We start from the raw sequence: 15577 nt of genomic DNA, 5'->3' as shown, positions 1-15577 counted from the left end.
CTGTCTATGGGGTCACACAGAGTCGGACATGACTGAAGCAACTTAGCAGCAGCAGCACCAGCAGCAGGCTACTGTCCATTGGGTCACAAAGAGTCAGACACAAATGAAATGACTTAGCATGCATGCACACTGTAGTTTGGGTCTTAAATACCCATCTGAGAAGTTTGGCTAATGATACTGCATTCTAGTTGAATGAAAGAGATATTGTTTTAGATAGCAAAGTAAAACCCTATCAGAACTCAATAAATAGGGATGGAAATTTAAGCAGATAAAATGCAGAGTCATGTTACAGCAAGGTTAATCAGATAAATCTTTGCAGCTTCCTGACTGGAAGTTTAGGGTGCAAAAAGTCAATACTCAGTCATTTAATTTCTGAATGTTGAATATTGGTAGGTGCATTATCACCACATTTTACTGTATTTCATTTTAGTTATCAATTAAATGATAAAGGGTTCATAAAGTATGCTTTGAAATTAATCTTTGTTTAGCATGAATTCCATAGAAACATAGAATTCATTTTCCTTTCTGGTGAAACCTTTAAGATCATATGTTTTTCAGACTGTGCCCTGACCTTGTCCTCAAGTCTAAGGGTAGAATGCAGTGACAAGAGTGGAGATGCCAGAAAGGAGAGGCAAGAAAGAGTCGGCTTCAGGGTAACATCAGGAGGCATGAGAGGGTGTTGGCTAAAAGCTCATCATTCAAGCTACATCTGCTTTCAAATTCCTTTTTTCCTGGTTCCTTGTTGAGTCATTATTTTGAACAAGGCATTCATTTTTTCTGAAAGCCCAAAGGTCCTTATCTGAAATCAAATAAAAACACCTATCCACCTCATAGGGTCATCCTCAAGATTAAATGCCATAATATTTGTGAAGTACACTGCATCATGCCTTGTGTATCCCACAGCTCCAAATGGTAGAAATTATTTTAGTATTAATGCCACTAGCCATGAGGCTGGCAAAAGGGAGATTTCTCATTATGAAAAGTTTGATGTTATAGAATAGTTGTAAATTAATGTTCAAATTCAAGGACAAGCCTATAAAGATCTTTAGACAAGTTTCTGCTTAACCTAAAATGTCACTTGCCATTTGGTCAGATGTACTAATTCTATTAAGCTGTATTATTCAAGGTTATTCATTAGAGGTCTAACTCCACTCAGCCATTAGAATGAGAATGAGATCAGAAGACTACAATTTTCCCAGCATTTTGCTTCCAACAAAGAAGCAAGTTCTCACAACAATTCTCACTTCCCAGATGGCACAGAGGGCACAGAAGCTCAGAGAGGTTAAGTGAATTGTTCAAATTATCCCAGATCCTAAGTATATATGCTAAACTTTAGATGACACATTGACAAAGATCACTAATAAGTATAGTCTTGCTTTCACGCATGCTCAGTTGTGTCCAGCTTTTTGCAATCCCATGGACTGTAGCCATACCCCACCCCCCGCCCCCCTGCCCAGGCTCCAGGGATCAAACCCGCATCTCCTTTGTCTCCGGCTTTGGCAGGCAGATTCTTTACCATTGCACTGCCTGGGAAGCCCATATTCTAAGTTAGGTGTTGACAAACTTTTTAGAAAGAACCAGATATCTTAGGCTTTGCAAGTCAGTAGGTCTCTGCCCCATAGAAGCAGCTACTGATGAAAGGTAAAATAGTGAACATTACTGTGTTCCAATAAAATTTTATTTATAAACATGAACAAACAGTAGGCCAGGTTTCATTCACAGGTTGTAGATTGCTGACACCTCTTCTGGTTAATAATTATAGTTTAATTTTAACAGGGACACATAACCATTTTAAAAAATCACATCCTTTATGTGTCTCCCAAACAGAATGCCTTGAATCCTAATGGCCTAAGTCATAGGAAAAGTTCCATCCCATTGATCATTAAAAACTGTGTCTCATTCTACATTATTAAGCTAAGATACATATTTAGCCACTCAAATATATTTTAGATAGATTGTCATAGTAGTCAATATATATTCAATGAACAAATAAATGAATAACCAAATAAAGAGCCTCTTGGTTGATATTGAAGAAGAACATCTTATCATAACCTGCCTCTTATCCAGATAAATTTGTCAGATATTTATCAGACGCTTCCTATATGCCAAGTGCTACGCTGTGAATTGAGTTGTACAGAAGAATAAGACATTAACTTTCCTTTTCAAGGATCTCAAGCCTATGAGGCAAATAAAAGTAAATGAGGATATAAATATTGCATTTGTGAAAATTGTGTTGACTCAGGATACTCAGATGTAGATTATTACAGGGCTAATCCTCAAATTAAATTTCTTACAATGCCAATCGATATTGTACTACTGTTCAAGAAGTGCAAGAATCTACCTTTCATACCAAAAAATCAAATTATGTCTATACTTAGCCTGAACTGAACTGGAGGATTAAAAACCAGAAATAGTGTTTCTTATTGGATTATTTTTCTTGTCATCTCCTTGTTTTATCTTTAAAAGAAACAGTCCTCTCAAGCTTCATATTGATTCTCTGACCAAATATTATTTTGGAAATTATATACATTCCTGCCTTTATAGCTTATATTCTTTATTCCTTATTTGTGTGCTTAACTGGTTTTCTCCAAATGCCTTTTCCGAATTTTTCTTTAACGTCAACCATACAACCACAATACAGAGTAGAACATGAGTTTAGGTTTTACCTTTATTGTTAACGCATGAGGCTTCGTGAAAACTGCCAGTATTAGGCTGATGACAATTTGAGGAAGATGAATCAAGTGCCAAAATATCTGGGGGGAAATATCAATACATAAAAACAGACAAAGAAATGTCTGAAATTATCATGGCATCGCTTCGAAAGACAAGATATTAAGAAAGGGTTTGGAACATAGTCATATAATCTAGATGAGATAAGTGGTTTTCATTTGTCACAATCCTGGGATATGAGTCTTTCAGATCATTGTGAATGATGTTTTGTGTGCTATAATAGAACTAAAAAATGTGGAAGCATTTGATTTAATGCATAGACATCAGTTTTGTCTGCCAAATCCCAAGGAAGACATCTATAAGCCCATCAATCAACATTAGGATCTCTGTGTTGAGCAAACGACATCCAAATCATAAAGCCATTGTCACTTAAAATGCGTTTTTAAATCACTGCTCCACTACCGTTTATAATGGATATATTTTTAACTCTAATAATTAATCAACTCTGACACATTTCCTTTCTTTTATTCCTGTCCTCTTCTGACATCCTTCTTTTAAAAGAAGCCATTTTTAATTTCCTGTATGTAGAAAACCAGCCAAGATAGTAAGGTTTCTAGGTTTCATCAACGAAGGGGCTTTGGAGGTTTATAAATTAAGAAAGTTGAAAAACAGTTTTCAGTTTAGATAGCATCTTGACATACATGTGCCATGAGCAGAATGACATCTCCATTGGGAATACAAATCCACTGCTCCTGACGATTGCAGAAAGATATTGCTTGAAAGTGATGTACCTCAAGCACACAGTCGTATCACATTTCTCCACCTCTTTGAGAACCAGTTCATCAGATAATTTCTCTTAAAGAGATTCCAGTACTGTAATTTGCCTCTGCTTTAATCAACAGTGAGATAATATAGAAGCCGCATTAAATGATTCAGAATGATTTAGTCAGCAGGAAACCCATTAGTCTAACCATATTTTCCCATACTTTTCAGCACCATGTCCTGTCATCTGGAAATAATAGGTACCATAAAAGCAAATTCTGAAGGCTTAAAAAAAATTGCTAGGATAGAGTACACAGTGTTTATTTGGAGGTTGATATTACCACAAATTAATCAAAATGAGAATTTTTTTCCAGTATATTTGAATTCGATTTCCGTATGAAAGAATGTTAAGATGCTACAGTTAAGCATGATATATTTACATATTTATTTTCATCAGATTGGAATATGCCAGATGTGCAAACGTAGAATCATACTAATATAGATGTTTTCATTTCTAGTAAATCAGTGTGTAAACTAAAAAAAAAAGGTGGGGAGAGGAAGAACAAGGAAATGGCAGCTTGAAGAGATGACTAATGCATATTAAAACATTTTGAATCAGTAGTCTATATAAAGATTTATTTTTTATATTTTTCATGTTTTATTATTTTTTATAAGCTACCAAGTTTTCAAGATGCCTTGAATCTATAAGAAATAGTCATTAAAATCATGATTACTAAAGTTTAATGAATGTACTTGGCGAGGTGGGTGGAGAGGGAGAGTAAAAATGGCAAAACTTAATATTTGATCATCCTTTAGCTTTGCGTACCTCCTGGAGTTCCTCACAGTTCGTGGGTTCTCAATGAATACTGATAGATAATAATGTTACTTTCTAAAAATTCAGATTTCCCCTGAACATTCTCCAGTCCTTAGAGTGTATCATGTAACAGTCCAAGTTATAATGAAGCTATATTGTAACCAGCAGAAAGAAGAGTTGGGAAAAATAAAGTTTCAAATGATAGGGTTATGACAATAGCTGAATTGAACTCAATTCTTTAATTGAATGAAAATTTCTAGTTACCATTTTGCAGAAGAGACTGGTAACATTACAGTGGTGAGCTGAAAACGCTAAACCTTAATGAGACTCCTGAGTTCTTATTCCAGACTTCAAAGTTCGCTAGGTCTTTCAAGGTAAAAGTGAGGAGGATGGTTATCAAGTAATAACAAATTCCTATAGTGTTTGAATTTCATATTACAAACCAGATAATCCAGAAAGTGAAAGTTGCTCAGTTGTATTCAACTCTTTGTGACCCCATGGACTATGTAGTTCATGGAAATCTCCAGGCCAGAATACTGGTGTGGGTTGGCATGCCCTCCTCCAGGGGATCTTCCCAACCCTGGGATCGAACCCAGGTCTCCCGCATTGCAGGCGGATTCTTTATCAGTTGAACCACAAAATAGTCTTAACCAGTCTATTTGATTGCTACATTTTTTATGAAAATACACTCAATGAAGCTACATGGAATATTCCAGTGGAGTCACCAAACTGTAGCAGCTAAGACCTGGTTTCCATTTCCCATCTACCTCCTAAATTCACTATAAGGATTAAATGAACTGACAAAAGAAAAGTGATCCACACAGTGCTTGGTCCTCAGTAAATATAAACTGTGAAAAGTCCTTGTACTCATAGAGGTGATAGTTAAAAAAAAAAAAAGGAAAACAAATAAATCTATAACAGGAAAAAAGAGACTGTCTTTCTGATCTATTAAAAATGAGTCAACATTTTATAACATTTATTACATGTAAGCAGTAAGTATGTGGAAATATTAACTCACATATAGTCTTCACAGCCTGATGACACAGATACTCTCTTTATTCCTTTATTTTATGGATGAAAGAAACTTAAGCACAGGGAGGTTATGTAGCTTATCCAAAGGTACAGAGCTAGTGAGTGTCAGAATTCAGATTTTTAATCCAAGCAGGTTAACACCATGGCCTACCACTTAGAGAACAGGCTCTCCAGCTTTCCATTTGCATTTGTATTATGGTTATTAGCAGTGAAACTATTGCCATCTAATATTTTATAAATACAAGTGGTTTTCAAAATAGCTTCTTGTGGTATCCTAGCAATTATGAGGCCAAAAATCACAAGGATCACTTTCCTTTTTATATCCAAGCCTAAAGCAGAGCAGTTTAGGCTAAGTTTGTACTAATTTGGCCTCATTATCTATTCTGAGAATAAGTAAAAAGATTTGGACTATGAACAGGGAAGATATCTGTCTTCATGGGAACAAAGCTTCCATACCAATAAAAATGATAAAGAATGAAATGTTTTGTTTCAACATCTTTATTTGATTAAAGTACTTAAGCCCCAAATGTATCATCCCAGGATTATCTGGGACCCTATCATCCTTCATGATGTGAAAGATGACTTAGATTTGGTTTTAAAGTACCCAAGCAGACAAAAGTGTGTGTGTGGGGGGGATAGGATGAAAGGAAAAAATCCCAAAAGCTTTCCAAAAATATTCTACCCACACTACAGTTTTAGACAACAATGTCAAAGGAAAAACATTTAACACCCTCTTTCTTTAAAGTTGGATTTGTTTAACTGGCCAGGGCTTAAGAAAATGTTATGTTTACTCTGTGGGAATATTTGTGAAGAGTGAATTTAACTTGGCTACTATGAAAGTTGTTTTTGTTGTTTGGATTGCTTTAATGTTAGTGTTTGGGATGACTTTGTTTTCTTTGGGGTGGAGGAAGCAACTTTTCATACAATTTAGTGGTTACTTGAAACCACCTCCATTGGACTCTCAAGCATTCCACATGCTATATATAATATATATTTCAGCTAGGTTTGTTTTCTCAAAATCCAAGAATGACTGCATTATGTTGCTCCATTTCAGAAAGATTAAAACCACAGGGGGGATAATTTGAGATGATGCCAAACTACAGGGGTTTCCTAAGCAGACTGCATATCATTTCACCTCTCTCTTCTGTCTTCCATCCTGGATCCTGGGGCCTCAGTGTAAAAGCCACCTTATTCTAATTCAGCCTGTGCCTGAGAAAGGAGGCTAGGCAATTTTACCTGTAATGAATCCAAAGTTTGAAGCTCCTTCCTCCACCTCTCTCTCTCCTCCCATTCTGACCCTTTCTCTCCCAGTGTGGTCTCAGGCTTTGCTTTGTCTCTTTCACTCTCAAGAACGTTCTGCAACTTTGTTGTTCAATTGCTAAGTCGTGTCCGACTCTTTGCGACGCCATGGACTGCAGCACGCCAGGCCTCCCTGTCCCTCACCATCTCCCAGATGTTAGCTCTAATCCAGACTTCTACACAGGTAACACAAGAGAGTCTGATTATAGACTTCCTTTACTATGTGGCACATGGGAGAGTTATCAGGAGAGGTTTAATGACAGTTTCAGAATTTTTAAGATTTAAGTTATAGGTCATTCTTTTTCTCAGTTTAGTCTATCAGAGGTAGTTTGGAATAAAATATCCTATAGAAAAAGAATGAACATAGAATTTGTGTCTCAATCCAATTCAAAAATGCAAAACTTGCCTGGAGTGTGATATACTCAGGACAGTCCCAGACTTCCCTTTCCTCCTGTCTTCTTTTCTGCTCCAGTCTCTCCTATTGGACAGTAACAACTCAAACCCAGAGGTCAAGGGAGTCCTGCCTTGCGGTCTGGCCAGGCCAGGCTTCCAGAGCACAGGTGCACTGGAGAACAGGTCTGCAGGGGCAAACTGCTACTGCTGCCAAGTCGCTTCAGTCGTGTCCGACTCTGTGCGACCCCATAGACGACAGCCCACCAGGCTCCCCCATCCCTGGGATTCTCCAGGCAAGAACACTGGAGTGGGTTGCCATTTCCTTCTCCAAAGCAGGAAAGTGAAAAGTGAAAGTGAAGTCGCTCAGTCATGTCTGACTCTTAGCGACCCCATGGACTGCAGCCTACCAGGCTCCTCTGTCCATGGGATTTTCCAGGCAAGAGTATTGGAGTGGGGTGCCATTGCCTTCTCAGGACCGATGTTAAAAAGTTTAAAAGTCAGATAGTAATGATTGATAGATATTTCTACAGATAGATAAAAGTGGTTTATTTGAACACTGTTGAATTCAAATATGCTAAAACTCTTCCATATATACACTACTATGTATAAAATAGATAACTAATGAGAACCTGTTGAATAGCACCACAGAACTCTATTCAGTACTCTGTGGTGATCTAAATGGGAATGAAACTTAAAAAGGAGGGAATATATGTATACATATAACTGGTTCACTTTGTTGTACAGTGGAAACTAACATAGCATTATAAAGCAACTGTACTCCAATAAAAATTAATAATATGAGAATTCTGAAAACCCTTTCCATCAAATTCGCACCAGGGTAAAGTCTGAAAGTCTCTCACCCATCAAAGTTCAACTGAAAACTAAGTTGAAACTGTATAAGTAACGCCTCTATGAATAAAAATATTTATTACCCCAACTATTGCTTTCTTTCAAAATAAATCACTTTATGCTTTGAGAGAATAGAGATTGTAATCAGATCTTTCCCATTCTGTCTTTGCTTTGGGATTTTAAAAAGAATCCTGCTACATTTCCAATTCACGCTTAGAATTCAAGACTATACGATTCTGAGGATTGCAAAATGATCATTTTAGCAATAAAAATGGTTTTGAGCTAGGCTGACTGTTTTTCTAAACTTAACTTTAAGTCAGAGGATAAACATTCCCATTCAGTATCTATTATTATTCAAAGTATTTCCATCCTAAGAAATCATGGAGAAATCCTAAGAAAAGGAAAAAAAGAAAGGAAACCCAGCTGCACTGATCTACCCTGGAGATAGGCGTGAATGGTGTTAAAGGCATGAGGTATTTAGCCAAGTAATTGGATGTTTTTCTAGCCTTGATTGACTCACAAGCAGTAAAATGAAATTTGTCAAATAACTCATTACCCCAGGGCTAGAGTTCACTGATAGCTACTATGGGATTCTGACCTGGCAGTGATGCAACCTTTCTTCAGAAAGCCAAGAGAAACCCCATCCTCAAGATGAAGCAAGAGTTTGAATGGTTTTTCATTGCCAGAGAAGAAATATGAACAGAGAAGTAGGAGGAGTAAGAGCTTTGCTTGGGTGTCCATGAAAAGAAGAGTAACTTCTCCAGGGTCCATGCATAACCTTTTTGTTGTTGAGTTGCTGTCGTGTCTGACTATTTTGCAACCCCAAGGACTGTAGCCCACCAGGCTTCTCTGTCCATGAGATTTTCCAGGCAAGAATATTACAGGGCATTACCATTTCCTTCTCCAGGGTATTGTCCCGACCCAGGGATTGAACCTGTGTCTCCTGCACGTGTCTCCTGCATTGTAGGCAAATTCTTTACCACTGAGCCACCAGGGAAACCCATAACCATTGCCATAGCCATAGGTCATGTATAACCTACTTGGCATCAAATAACCAGAAATGGCTCAGCTTCGAAACTCTCCTTCACAAGGTGTTCCCCTGCAGTTGTCTCGCTGTTGGGAGAGACAGAGAAAGAGGGCTGAAAACACCAATGCTTAAGCAGCTTGTTTGAATCATCCTCCACATCAGGTCCTAAAACTGGTGGATAATTACAGGAAATATCTGGAAAATGATTCTCATTTACAAATGAGAAAGTGCTCCTTCTCCCCACAGGCCACATCAGACAGAGAAGCCAATATGCACGGTTGCACTGCTATTTGCACATTAGATTTCAGCAATATCCACGACTTTCAATCCTTTATGTTTTTTCCTTTGCAGTCTTTGCCCATTGGCTTCATTATGTCTGAGTAGATGTCTCCTGGCTTGTCTCAAGGCTCCCATTCCTGCAGCCTCCTTCCCTTCCCCTCACCTCATTTTCTCTCACCTTGCAGGTATGATGATGGTTTCCAGCCCGTCTCTCCCTCTAGATCCTAAAAAACTCTGAGAGAATAGGGACCAGTTTTGAGTGTCCTCTTTTTTCAACAGAGGGGTCTGGCATGGAGTAGACACTTAATAAATATTTATTCAATGCATGAATGAAATTCTCATCCGGCTCTAATTACAGAGTAACCCTTCTAAAGGAATGTTCTCATTCCTTTTTTTTTTTTTTTTTAACATGGGAAATTAAACCAAAACTTTCCCAGGGCGTTTGTACTGACTGTTCTAAGCAGGTTTCAGAAATGTCTGGAAAGTCATCCATTTCCACATCATTTTGCAAAGAGTCTTGCTGCCAACAGAGTCATAGCAAGTGCGTTCAGAGCTGAGAGACCTTCATTCAGAGTAGCTGGTGACTGTGCTTTGCTTCTCTACAGCCCTTATCTTCACCAGAACTCAAGAGTGTTCTGTGGAGATGGCACTATCTTCTGATGAATATTTAATAAAGGGATTAACATGACTTATGAAGAAAACTCCTGCTAGTGTAAAATTTCCATCAAGAAAATCTCCCAGCCTAGTAGCTGTGGGCAAAGAACATGAGCATCCTTTTGTCAAAAGTCCTCAAGATTTAGGAGGAAAAGGAACCAGTCCAGAGTACATTTTTTTCCCATTTTTTTGACTGTCAAGATTTCTTTAACTTCTCTGATATTCATTTTCCTCATATGGAAAATGTGCATAATCCAGAATTCATAGAGTCATTGTTAAAACAAAGAAAAAAAAAAAAAAACTAAGCCCAGTGTATATATGTACACACACATATATCCTATGTGAAAATGAAAGTCGCTCAGTCCCGTCTGACTCTTTGTGACCCAGGTCAGAATACTGGAGTGGGTAGCCTTTTCCTTCTTCAGGGTATCTTCTCAATCCAGGATCAAACCTAGGTCTCCCACATTGCAAGCAGATTCTTTACAGCTGAGCCACGAAGGAGGCCCTATATTTATATACTGAGTTATGCTTAGCTCGGTAATGTGCATAAGTAGCTACTAAATATTTAATAATTTATTAATGTTACTATTGTTACCCTGAAATGTTAGAAGGATAGACAAAATATTAAAATGCCAGGTTGTCACACTCAAGAACTCTATACATAGAGAATTTCAGGGTAAACAGAGCTATCAAATAATAAGAAATGTGTTAAGTAAAATAAAGAATGTAGCAAAAAAAAAAAAAGAGCTTGCCTAGAAAATCACAGAATACACAAAGTAAAACATTTATTTAAAAAAAGAAAGGAAAGAAAAGAAAATCAAAGTAATACAAGTAAAAGAGGAATTCTTCATGGACATTTATCTCTATGGAAAATAAATAAGGAGGTCAACTGAAAAGTATCTAAAAATGTAAACACTTTAAATAATTTTCTAAAGTCTATGCTTACATAACTGTAGATATGACTTACACTTACTAGACAGACTCTGGAACGCATTATTTGTTCCCAGCAGAGGGCCCCATGGGAGTCCCAGCAGCGTCACTTGACATTCAGACACCCTCATTGTGGTCTGGAACATCCAAGGGTTTCACTGTCTATGGCTGTGTCTAATAGTGCAATGTTCGCAGATATCTGCCCACTGAGAAGAGGACAGGCTGAAAATTCACTCAAACTCCCTTCCTTAAATATTATGACCTGGAATGGAGCTGGATACACACAGAAAATGCACCTTGTTTTAATCTATCTACTCCAAATCTCTGGCTGTAAGACAGGAAAACTCAGTCCTGGAAGGACGGAAAAACCTCAGGTGTGTCCTATTAAATTTTTCCCTTCCTTCCACTCTTTTCTACCAGAGATTGTGACCTGAGGAGGAAAAGAATGATGACAAGATAGATAGAAGATAGGTCACCAAACTTTCTACACATTATCAAATGCCCCCAAGAATAGTGTAAAAGAACAGGAAAGAGTTAACCTTGAAGAAACTGCTGGCTTTCATTGGGACATGATATGAACATACAGGCCTCAGTTATGAGGGACCAACCTAACAATGGACTGAAGAGGATGGATGAAGGACTCTGGGCATTGGGAGGGCAGAAGTTGCTGGAGCACTCATGAGGGAGCCAAGAAAAGAGAATAAATCGCAGGTACCCTGCAGCAACCAAGTTCATGCTCACAGCAAATGGCAAACTTGGGTAGTGAGATATCCAGGGTGACTGTCATTCTAGGGATGAACTACATCAAACTTTCCTAGGAGCTTTGAAAAGTAAAATTCCTGGTCAGAGTCTCAGAGACTTGGTAAATCGACATTGGGGTCCTGGAAACCAAATCCTTAAGACATCTGCAGGTTCACTTTAGATCTGAAGACAATTGAGGAAGGAGAATATTAGGCAATTCCTGGAGAATCTGATGTCTTTTTGGGAAAATCTAGACAGTGAAGAAGGCTTTCTAAAAGGTGCTCTGCTGCTGCTAAGTCGCTTCAGTCGTGTCCGACTCTGTGCGACCCCAGAGACGGCAGCCCACCAGGCTCCCCCTTCCCTGGGATTCTCCAGGCAAGAACACTGGAGTGGGTTGCCATTTCCTTCTCCAATGCATGAAAGTGGAAAGTGAAAGTGAAGTCTCTCAGTCGGTCCAACTCTTAGAGACTCCATGGACTACAGCCTACCAGGCTCCGCTGTCCATGGAAGTTTCCAGGCAAGAGTACTGGAGTGGCTTGCCATTGCCTTCTCAGTCTAAAAGGTGAGAGAAGACAAAATAGAAAATTTTTATCTTGTTATAGTTTGTGTCCATATCAGAGGACCAGTGTATTTTCAGTGTTTATGACAGAATTAAGAAGCAAATTAGAACTGTAAAAGTTAAAGTTTCCATAAACAATTACTTAGTTGGTAGCATAATCATATGAAAACTGTGGAGTCAAAATCTGCAGAACTGATGGAATTGCCTAGAGTTTTGTTGTTGTTTTGTTTCAATAGTTTTAACAGTTTTAAGTAAGCAAGAAATCTTAGATACCATGAGGGGTTGGGTGAAAAAGCATTGAAATAAAGATCTCATCATGTAACTTTACCTAAATGTGGGACACTGGTAAATCATTAATTTGTAATTTTTTAAAATTCCCATATATAGCTTCCAGCAAAATAAATGTGTTCTTAATAACTACTTTCCTGTGTGAGTAACAGATAACTGAAAAAGTGTTGGGAAAGAAATGAGGGAAAAACAAAGAAGCTATTGATGAATTCTCTCTGGACTCCAACAGTCAACACAATGGAAAGATCAGAGTTACAATAGATCATCATTGCTTCAGTACACAGTCATAACCTGAATAGAATCTATGCCACACAGCTAGGATTCAACGGAAAGTTAGAATGAATAGACATTTGTATCTGACTGGAATTACAAAGTTGAAAAGTTATAAATAACATCCTTTTGGGAATATAAACATTTTTCTTTATTTAAATGAAATGTTAAATGTCAACATTTAACATTATAGAATGTAGATAAACTTGAAAAAAAGAAAATTAGCTTTCCACTTAGAAGGAGCCATTTTGTCAGAATTTATAGTAGCCAATGATGTTTGCTCCTGAGATTGAAGATGTTCTCAATCAAAAGGGCTTTCCACTTAAAGGTGTGAGACTGTTGCCATCACAGTTTTATTTAAAAAGTCAATGCTAACTTACTTTCATGTATTCTAAATTGTTCCCAGTGTGCAATAATAATTTTTTAATGAATGAATAAATGAACGTACCAGATTGACATATGGCATAAGTTGTTCTGGTACACTTTTTACACACTATGGACCTAGAAGTTTCTCTGTGCAACAGTAAAGACCTCTTTGCTAACTATTGCACAGCTGTTATAAAAATAGGTCCTGACTTGAGTATATTTCCTATCTTCTACCCTCCAGATTATTGAGGATGTCTTTTCCTTTTTATTTGTTTGTTTTTCCCTAAAGCAGTGGTATGTGCATGCCTGCACGCTGAGTTGCTTCCGTTGTGTCCAACTCTTTGTGACTCTATGGTCCATCAGGCTCCTCTATCCATGGGGTTCTCCAGGCAAGAATACTGCAGTAGGTTGTCATGCCTCCTCCAAGGGATCTTCACAGCCCAGGGACAGAACCCTAGTCTCTTATGTCTCCTGCATTGGCAAGTGGGTTCCTCACCTCTGGTGCCATCTGGGAAGCCCCAAAGCAGTGGTACTAACTCCTATTACGGGTCACTTAAAAATGAGATTTTTACTTTTAGCTATAAGGAAACCTGTCCCCATGGTAATGCTTTTATATTAGGTAGAACAGAGTTTTAGCTGAGGTGGGCTTCATACCCATCAGTCTCTACAGGCACTGCCCAGCTTCTGCTGTGGCTCTTGTAGGAAAAGAGTCCAGCTTCTCTAATGCAACCCAGAAAGGGCTCCCCAGGCCTGATGCTTTCAAGTTTCACTGATGATCTGTCCTGTCCCCAACCTCAAAGAATTCCATGGGACTTTCTGTGGACAAGTTTTATAGTTCCTGCAGAACTGGAAAGTTGTCCCTCAAAATGGTCTCCTCAGTCTTGGTCAGTCCAAGCCTGTGATCCAAGTGCTTCTGAGACTGACCTAAGTGATTTGGCTCCTGGACCAGCAGAGGAAGGTTGGCATTTGTGGCTTTTCCTTCACAACCAACTGGTCATATAATGCAGCTTGGGGGGTAGCAAAGCTAAGGTGACAACATATCCTTCCCTATTCTTTAACTTTTTCTGAAATACTTACTTCAGAGCTCTTTCAGCTCAGAATCAGAGCCATCCTGCTGGCTTAAAAGGCCACTCCTGCTAGGACAAAGGACAAGATAGTCATATCAGTTTTGCTTACTAGTATTTCTTCTAGATGGCTATTGTAGACTAATGATAATAGCACTAGTTCCCTTGTAACATAAATTTATCTGTGGATTTCCTTATCTAATGAGATACTAGATGGTCTGTGTGTGTGCACTTAAATGCCCAGTCCTATCTGAATCTTTGTGAGCCCATGAACTATAGCCCACCAGACTCCTCTGTCCATGGGATTCTTTCGGCAAAAATATTGGAGTGGGTTGCCAGGCCCTTCTCCAGAGGATCTTCCCAACCCAGGGATCGAATTCGCGTCTCTTACACCTCCTGCAGTGGCAGGCAGATTTCTTTACCACTAACGCCACAGGATGGTCTACTTATCAACTTAAATGGTTCTAAGTCCACACACTGTGTGGCCCAACCAATGAGGACAGTTATCACATACTTTAGATCCTGGTTTTGGTAAATAAACTCTTACACTAGTATTCTCTGATTTTAATCCTATTTCTAAACAAGAACAAACTTTGTTTCCAGAAAGCAGTTTAATAAATGTATAGGTATAAAGATAAGCCAAAGACTAAAATTAAAATGAGAGTTGGATTGATTATGCAAGCACACAAACAAACCCAAAGATATGTAAAGCAAATAAAATAATGGGAAAAAAAGAAAAATGGATTTCATTAGGCTCCAAAACCCGTTAATAAATAGTCACATCTGAATACGTAATGTACCTGAAATGCTTGATGAGCCACAAATTGTTTCAGAAAATGCCTAAGACAGATATTACAGTTAGGACAGTTCAGAGCCTTATCAGACATATTTTAATTCAATCCAATTTGGAAAAAAAATAACTAATATCTACTATGTGACAGTCTCAGAAAAGTTTAGAAAGATGACTCTAAGCTCCATAATGCTATGAATCTGTTTTACTTGCCAGTTCCTAGCACAGAAGCTGGCTCATCCATCAATAACTGTATATGTATTTATGCAAAGGAATGGATTCATTCCCTTTTCTGGGACTACAAAGGTGGTCTTCATGGTTGGACTGCACTTAATAATACAGAAAAAGTATTCACATACCTGTTTGATCCACACACCCCTTGGAGGTAAGCAGGAAAGATATCATTAGCTGTGACTACTTGAGGAAGCAATTAATTGTTGGGTTAAGTGATTTACCCAAAGCCAGGCAGTTAAGTAGGAGCAAAGCAGGGACTATTCTTTTCCCTCTAGCATGATGCTTGGGACAACACACTGGGTCCAAACTCATCTCCTTGTTTTCCAGTTCAACTCAAGCAGTGGGAAATACAGTCATCAACAATGTCCTGATCTTGATTTATGTGGGAATATTTCTTTCAGAAATAACCTTCACAAACCACCATGCTTTGCAGACAGAAACTGATATTTGTTGGGTTCTTATTCTCTGACATGCACTGTGCTAGATTTTAAAGATGTGTGCTTATTTAACCCCACCTGATTACTCTCTGACATAGGTATCATTTCCCTTCTGAGGC

The sequence above is a fragment of the Bos grunniens genome, chromosome 6 (assembly GCF_055505025.1).
Source record: "Bos grunniens cultivar Pamir isolate PY7600 chromosome 6, Bosgru_T2T1.0, whole genome shotgun sequence".
In the NCBI taxonomy this organism is placed as follows: Eukaryota; Metazoa; Chordata; class Mammalia; order Artiodactyla; family Bovidae; genus Bos; species Bos grunniens.
Note: the sequence above shows the minus strand (reverse complement) of the source record.